This window comes from Drosophila mauritiana, unplaced genomic scaffold (genome assembly GCF_004382145.1).
Source record: "Drosophila mauritiana strain mau12 unplaced genomic scaffold, ASM438214v1 U_49, whole genome shotgun sequence".
Taxonomy (NCBI): domain Eukaryota; kingdom Metazoa; phylum Arthropoda; class Insecta; order Diptera; family Drosophilidae; genus Drosophila; species Drosophila mauritiana.
In genome coordinates, this window is record NW_022881486.1 from 15,001 (window position 1) to 23,256 (window position 8,256).

At 38.6% G+C, this 8,256-nt stretch overlaps 2 non-coding genes and 1 pseudogene across 2 annotated transcripts; all 3 read right to left on the minus strand.

Annotated features, from left to right (window-relative positions):
* LOC117149879 overlaps positions 1 to 4,667 on the minus strand; it is a 5,712-nt pseudogene extending 1,045 nt beyond the window's left edge.
* A 394-nt stretch (positions 4,668 to 5,061) lies between these two features.
* LOC117149880 lies at positions 5,062 to 5,240 on the minus strand. Its single transcript, XR_004460586.1, has one exon. It is a non-coding gene; the product is annotated as a 5.8S ribosomal RNA (ribosomal RNA).
* A 686-nt stretch (positions 5,241 to 5,926) lies between these two features.
* Positions 5,927 to 7,921, minus strand: LOC117149882. Its single transcript, XR_004460588.1, has one exon. It is a non-coding gene; the product is annotated as a small subunit ribosomal RNA (ribosomal RNA).
* Positions 7,922 to 8,256: the final 335 nt, after the last annotated feature.

The following is an 8,256-nucleotide window of genomic DNA, read 5'->3' on the forward strand; positions in this document are numbered from 1 at the left end:
TTCCATTTAATCAAGTAAGTAAGGAAACAATAAGAGTAGTGGTATTTCATTGACGATACCAAACCGAGGTCTAATATCTCCCACTTATTCTACACCTCTTATGTCTCCTTACACTGCCAGATTAGAGTCAAGCTCAAAAGGGTCTTCTTTCCCCGCTAATTATTCCAAGCCCGTTCCCTTGGCTGTGGTTTCGCTAGATAGTAGATAGGGACAGTAGGAATCTCGTTAATCCATTCATGCGCGTCACTAATTAGATGACGAGGCATTTGGCTATTTTTTTTTTTTTTTTTTGATCGCGGAGGTATGGAAATCTATCGAAAGATACTAGGTCTGTCAACACTTCAGTTTCCTAGCATGCACGATTCATTGCTGAACCGAAGTTCCGCAACGCCTACGTACTAAAACCATCCTCATAGCCATTTATATATTACCATTATTTGCGATGTTTATGCCTTTATTGATGTTATGCCAAGACAGCAAGCAAATGTTTTGAACCAAACGTTTTAGCTAAGTCCAATCTCGGGAAAACCCGCTCAGGTACATGAACTGTTTAAAACAACCGAGACTGCCTCTCATAACCTGGACGCTAATGATATGACTATCATATTTGCTGAGGAGACCCTTCGCTATCAATCTTTTAACGGATTGACCACTCCAGATCCCCCTCCAGTTCAGGGTGGCAGAATGGAATTCAATGTCACCTGCGGCTTCGAATCTGCGACGCAATTCAGTTCGTATGTCCGGTCTGTCGTATCTATTGATTTTGCGCTGGTGCGCATCATCCATAGAGTGTCCGTCTGTCACAATTTGTATGTCGATCACATCAATGTGATTTTGTCGTAGTGCCACCAGGTCCGGTTTATTAAGGCCGGATTCGCACTGCAGACTTGGTTCAACAATGACCGCGCAGCCTCTCTCCTCAAGTCCCCGCTTGATTCGATTTACTACGCAGTTGTGTCTAGCTACGCGCCTCCCATGCGATCGGTAACATTTTTGCATTATATGGTTTGTTGTTTCGGGAGCGTCACATCCTGCACGACACTGTCGTTCCAATTCGTGCCTTCCCCTTGTAGTACGAGACTTCGTGGGTAGGGCATTTATCCGCAGACGAATACCGTCTATATATTCCTTTCCTGTTAGTAAACGCGTGGGTTGATTAACCCACCCGTGTTGCGGTCCCCAATGGCCCGCTTCACGGAGTCCGCTGCCATCAACTGAGAGGTACAATTTGTTCGCCCAATATTTTTCTATTGCCGGACGCGATAACAATTCATGTTGTTCTGCAAATAATCTATCTCGGGCCCGTTGTTTTTCGGCTTCGAGGAAAGAGCTGGCTACCTCGTTTTGCGTGAGGTGAGGCCATTTAATATTACTCAAACGTCTTAGCCTTAACATTGGAGCTACCCATCTAAGTGATGGAATTCCGAGACCTCCACTTTTTGGGGGTGCGTGAATGAATGCTATCGGCACATCCAGCGGAAGATTTAGCCATCTTCGCACATAGTATCGTATTAGTTTGTCAGTTTTTCGTAGGACGCCTATCGCCACACTCCCAAGGGCTAACTTGTGATAGAGCTGTGGGATAAGGACAGTCCTTAGGGCGAACATCCTCTGTTGTGGTTTGAGGGGGGCCTTTGTCAATCTTTGTAGCTTTGGACCAATGTCCTCGGCCGGATTGCATCGAACCCTCCCAGTTGCAGTGAAGTTGATGCCTAAGTACTTCCACTCGTCCGTTCGCTTCAATGATGGAATCTCTCTTGAGCCTACGTAAAAGCTCTGTGCCTCTAGCACGGTACACTTCTGTTTCGGCTGGCCCTTAATGCCAACGGTAAAACATTTGTCGGCATTAAGTTTGAGGCCGACGAGAGATAGAAAATCCAACGTTCTGTCCAACAATACTTGAAGTCCCATTCGAGTTTCAGCAAATAGTACCAAATCATCTGCAAACGCGGCCGCGTTAGTAATGGCATTTCCGACTCTAGCACCAATTTCGCTGGGTAGGTTTCTAAGTAACTAACCTGTACCTTAAGAGAGTCATAGTTACTCCCGCCGTTGACCCGCGCTTACTTGAATTTCTTCACTTTGACATTCAGAGCACTGGGCAGAAATCACATTGTGTCAACACCCGCTAGGGCCATCACAATGCTTTGTTTTAATTAGACAGTCGGATTCCCCAAGTCCGTGCCAGTTCTGAATTGATTGTTAATTGATAATCGTTATAATTGATAAGAACTAATTGGTTTAACCCAAATAGTATTCTTAAAAATTTTAGCAAGAAAGTTCCACAATTGGCTACGTAACTAAACTATCCGGGGAACAAGTAACTAACATAAATGCTAGAAACTCTATTTACCCAGAACGAGCACATAAACCATGTTATTGTTTCCCAATCAAGCCCGACTATCTCAATCTTCAGAGCCAATCCTTATCCCGAAGTTACGGATCTAATTTGCCGACTTCCCTTACCTACATTATTCTATCGACTAGAGACTCTTCACCTTGGAGACCAGCTGCGGATATTGGTACGGCCTGTTGAGAAGTTTGCGTGTCCCCACCATAAATTTTCAAGGTCCGAGGAGAAAATATCGACACAACAGTATATGTCATGCTCTTCTAGCCCATCTACCATATCTCTCTGCGAAAGACTTCCATGGTAGTACGGCTATAAAACAGAAAAGAAAACTCTTCCGATATCTCTCGACGGCTTCTTTATGGTCGTTCCTGTTGCCAGGATGAGCACGAGGCCCATATTTAATAACAAACGGATACTCAACAGGTTACGGAATTGGAACCGTATTCCCTTTCGTTCAAAATTATTCAAGTGTATTATATTCGCTTTGTTTATATAGTTAGGCATTTTTGTTTTACTTGAAAATTTTCGGCTTTCGCCTTGAACTTAGGACCGACTAACTCGTGATCAACCACTGTTCACACGAAACCCTTCTCCACTTCAGTCCTCCAAGGTCTCATTCGATTATTTGCTACTACCACCAAGATCTGTACCAATGGCAGCTCCATGCAGGCTTACGCCAAACACTTCTACGCATACCATTGTACCTTCCTACTCACTAAAGTTTCAAAATTTATATCACAAGTAATATAAATCATCTACTTTAGCGGTAATGTATAGGTATACAACTTAAGCGCCATCCATTTTAAGGGCTAGTTGCTTCGGCAGGTGAGTTGTTACACACTCCTTAGCGGATTTCGACTTCCATGATCACCGTCCTGCTGTTTTAAGCAACCAACGCCTTTCATGGTATCTGCATGAGTTGTTAATTTGGGCACCGTAACATTACGTTTGGTTCATCCCACAGCGCCAGTTCTGCTTACCAAAAGTGGCCCACTGGGCACATTATATCATAACCTTGAACTTCATATCAAGAAAGTTAAGGTTCTTACCCATTTAAAGTTTGAGAATAGGTTAAGATCGTTTCGACCCTAAGGCCTCTAATCATTCGCTTTACCAGATAAGATTATTTTATATAATATTAAAATGCACCAGCTATCCTGAGGGAAACTTCGGAAGGAACCAGCTACTAGATGGTTCGATTGGTCTTTCGCCCCTATACTCAATTCTGACAATCGATTTGCACGTCAGAACTGTTTCGGTCTTCCATCAGGGTTTCCCCTGACTTCAACCTGATCAAGTATAGTTCACCATCTTTCGGGTCACAGCATATATGCTCAAGGTACGTTCCAGTTAGAGGCATAAATAATATAAATATACATTATACATAACTATATAGAACGCCCCGGGATTGTGTTAATTAGCTATAAATAGCTAAAAAACTAATCCCATTATTAGTCAAGTTAATTACGCTATTAGGTTTACATCCCAATAACTTGCACATATGTTAGACTCCTTGGTCCGTGTTTCAAGACGGGTCCCGAAGGTATCCTGAATCTTTCGCATTGTTAATCATACAAGAGCATATAATAAACACAAAAATCAATGATAATTATGCCATTATATAATTCCGAAAAATTAACGCTCTGTAATAATATAAATCTATCAGCACTTTATCAAATTAATAACATTTATTCTGTGTTAAAATGCAAGCAATTTAATTGGAATAAACTATAAGTTATATTTTATGATAAATTTGGGATATGCTAATAGATTACAATGTCCTTATATGGAAAAAATGCACATTATTCTTAATAATATTATTTAAATATTACAATTTTAATGATGAATTTTCCATAACGGATATTCAGGTTCATCGGGCTTAACCTCTAAGCAGTTTCACGTACTGTTTAACTCTCTATTCAGAGTTCTTTTCAACTTTCCCTCACGGTACTTGTTTACTATCGGTCTCATGGTTATATTTAGTTTTAGATGGAGTTTACCACCCACTTAGTGCTGCACTATCAAGCAACACGACTCTTTGGAAACATCATCTAGTAATCATTAACGTTATACGGGCCTGGCACCCTCTATGGGTAAATGGCCTCATTTAAGAAGGACTTAAATCATTAATTTCTCATACTAGAATATTGACGCTCCATACACTGCATCTCACATTTGCCATATAGACAAAGTGACTTAGTGCTGAACTGTTTTCTTTTCGCTCGCCGCTACTAAGAAAATCCTTGTTAGTTTCTTTTCCTCCCCTAATTAATATGCTTAAATTCAGGGGGTAGTCCCATATGAGTTGAGGTTGTATATATAACTATTTTTTGCCATAAATTCTTTATATATAAATGATAAAACAATCAATTAAATTCGTTATAAATAGTTCCAATAGTTCTTGTAAGCAAAGTTATTTTTTATCCATTTAACGAACCAACGAAGAATAATAACAAAACCAAGATTTTTCTTTTTCCGAATCATTAATAAGAGACAATTCTAGATGAAAAATATTTCAATTTTTTATGCTAGACATTTCTCAGTATTATTTGATTGAAAAAGAAAATATTTCTCTTCGTTTTTCACATTCAAATGTGAGATAATGTTTTCATTTCTTTTTTAATATTATGAATAAAATCATTATTTAATCCAATAATATACCATATGCTTATAAAAAATTTATAAACAACTTAATTAGCATAGTCTTACAACCCTCAACCATATGTAGTCCAAGCAGCACTATAAAATTAATTAAAGTACATAACAGCATGGACTGCGATATGCGTTCAAAATGTCGATGTTCATGTGTCCTGCAGTTCACACGATGACGCACAGTTTGCTGCGTTCTTCATCGACCCATGAGCCGAGTGATCCACCGCTTAGAGTTTTATAATTCATTTTTATATAATATCAATATTGTTTTTATTGAAAGAAATTAAAAATACACCATTTTACTGGCATATATCAATTCCTTCAATAAATTTATTTTTATACCTAAAAATAAATGTTGCGATATGTCTTAGTTTCATATAAGCATTATGTATCATAAAAATCTGGTTATGGTTTGCTATTTTGGGTGACACATACTGCAAAATTTATATAAAACATTAACCTGATGGATGACAGGTACAAACATTGTATATTTTAGGTTGTTGCATTAGCCAACGTATGCTCATAACATAGATGAACAATACATATTCGCAACGCGTGTATATTATGGTCCATATACACACACACTTATTTTGAATACCACATTCAAAATTATTTTAATTTTAATTCGACTTCTACTTTCAAATTTTGTTCAGTTTCTTCGATTTCCATTTTCGAGAATTTGTTTTTATAGGAAACGCCATTGTTGTAGTAGGTACTGCCACAAATACGCACAACAACATTAATAATGTTAAAGTCTTTTTATGAGGTTGCCAAGCCCCACATATAAAATAAAAGCCATCTTCATTTTATTTTGACTTTAACTTTTGATTCCGTGGAATCATTTTGTAATATTTTTATTTTGGTAAATTGTATTTATTTGTATTATAACAAATGTTTATTAACGATAAGGATATTATACAATAATGATCCTTCCGCAGGTTCACCTACGGAAACCTTGTTACGACTTTTACTTCCTCTAAATAATCAAGTTCGGTCAACTTTTGCGAAACAACCGTAACACGCAAGGCGTCACAGTGATCACGTCCGGAGACCTCACTAAATAATTCAATCGGTAGTAGCGACGGGCGGTGTGTACAAAGGGCAGGGACGTAATCAATGCGAGTTAATGACTCACACTTACTGGGAATTCCAAGTTCATGTGAACAGTTTCAGTTCACAATCCCAAGCATGAAAGTGGTTCAGCGGTTTACCCGGACCTCTCGGTCTAGGAAATACACGTTGATACTTTCATTGTAGCGCGCGTGCAGCCCAGGACATCTAAGGGCATCACAGACCTGTTATTGCTCAATCTCATTATTGCTAGACGCAATTTGTCCATTTAAGAAGCTAGTGTCCTTATAATGGGACAAACCAACAGGTACGGCTCCACTTACATAAACACATTCAAACACAATAAACATTTTACTGCCACCATGAATGAAGGCTACATAAGCTTCAGCACCATAATCCTGAAGATATCTATTTAATATATTTGAGTCTCGTTCGTTATCGGAATTAACCAGACAAATCACTCCACGAACTAAGAACGGCCATGCACCACCACCCATAGATTCGAGAAAGAGCTATCAATCTGTCTTACACACTTATGTTCGGACCTGGTAAGTTTTCCCGTGTTGAGTCAAATTAAGCCGCAGGCTCCACTCCTGGTGGTGCCCTTCCGTCAATTCCTTTAAGTTTCAGCTTTGCAACCATACTTCCCCCGGAGCCCAAAAGCTTTGGTTTCCCGGGAAGCGACTGAGAGAGCCATAAAAGTAGCTACACCCAATTGCTAGCTGGCATCGTTTATGGTTAGAACTAGGGCGGTATCTGATCGCCTTCGAACCTCTAACTTTCGTTCTTGATTAATGAAAACATCTTTGGCAAATGCTTTCGCTTAAGTTAGTCTTACGACGGTCCAAGAATTTCACCTCTCGCGTCGTAATACTAATGCCCCCAAACTGCTTCTATTAATCATTACCTCTTGATCTGAAAACCAATGAAAGCAGAACAGAGGTCTTATTTCATTATCCCATGCACAGAATATTCAGGCATTTGAAGCCTGCTTTAAGCACTCTAATTTGTTCAAAGTAATAGTACCGGCCCACAATAACACTCGTTTAAGAGCACTAGTGCAGGTTTTTAAATAGGAGGAACATATGAAAAAATACAAGTATTTAATCACATATAAGAACTCCACCGGTAATACGCTTACATACATAAAGGTATAGTACTAACCACAATTGTAAGTTGTACTACCCGTATGAAGCACAAGTTCAACTACGAACGTTTTAACCGCAACAACTTTAATATACGCTATTGGAGCTGGAATTACCGCGGCTGCTGGCACCAGACTTGCCCTCCAATTGGTCCTTGTTAAAGGATTTAAAGTGTACTCATTCCAATTACAGGGCCTCGGATATGAGTCCTGTATTGTTATTTTTCGTCACTACCTCCCCGAGCTGGGAGTGGGTAATTTACGCGCCTGCTGCCTTCCTTAGATGTGGTAGCCGTTTCTCAGGCTCCCTCTCCGGAATCGAACCCTGATTCCCCGTTACCCGTTGCAACCATGGTAGTCCTAGATACTACCATCAAAAGTTGATAGGGCAGACATTTGAAAGATCTGTCGTCGGTACAAGACCATACGATCTGCATGTTATCTAGAGTTCAACCAATATAACGATCTTGCGATCGCTTGGTTTTAGCCTAATAAAAGCACATGTCCCATAAGGTTCATGTTTTAATTGCATGTATTAGCTCTAGAATTACCACAGTTATCCAAGTAACTGTTAACGATCTAAGGAACCATAACTGATATAATGAGCCTTTTGCGGTTTCACTTTTAATTCGTGTGTACTTAGACATGCATGGCTTAATCTTTGAGACAAGCATATAACTACTGGCAGGATCAACCAGAATAATGTTTTTCCTTCATATTCCATTCATATATTTTGAATCGAAATAAGCAATATAATAGATATATAGATATATAGATTTTTCACTTTATATAATTCCATGATTTTTATTATATTGAATAAAATTCAATATTTCGCCTTTGGGTAAAATTTTAAATATATAAGTAAAAAAATCCATTCGATTACGGCCATTTTTATATAGCATTCGTAATCCATATTTTCATTTTTAATTTATACTTGTTTTACCAATATAACAAGAATTTCATCTAATTATTGTAATATATATATTTCTATAATTTTATCTTTTTATACATACATATTTCATTATAAAATATCATT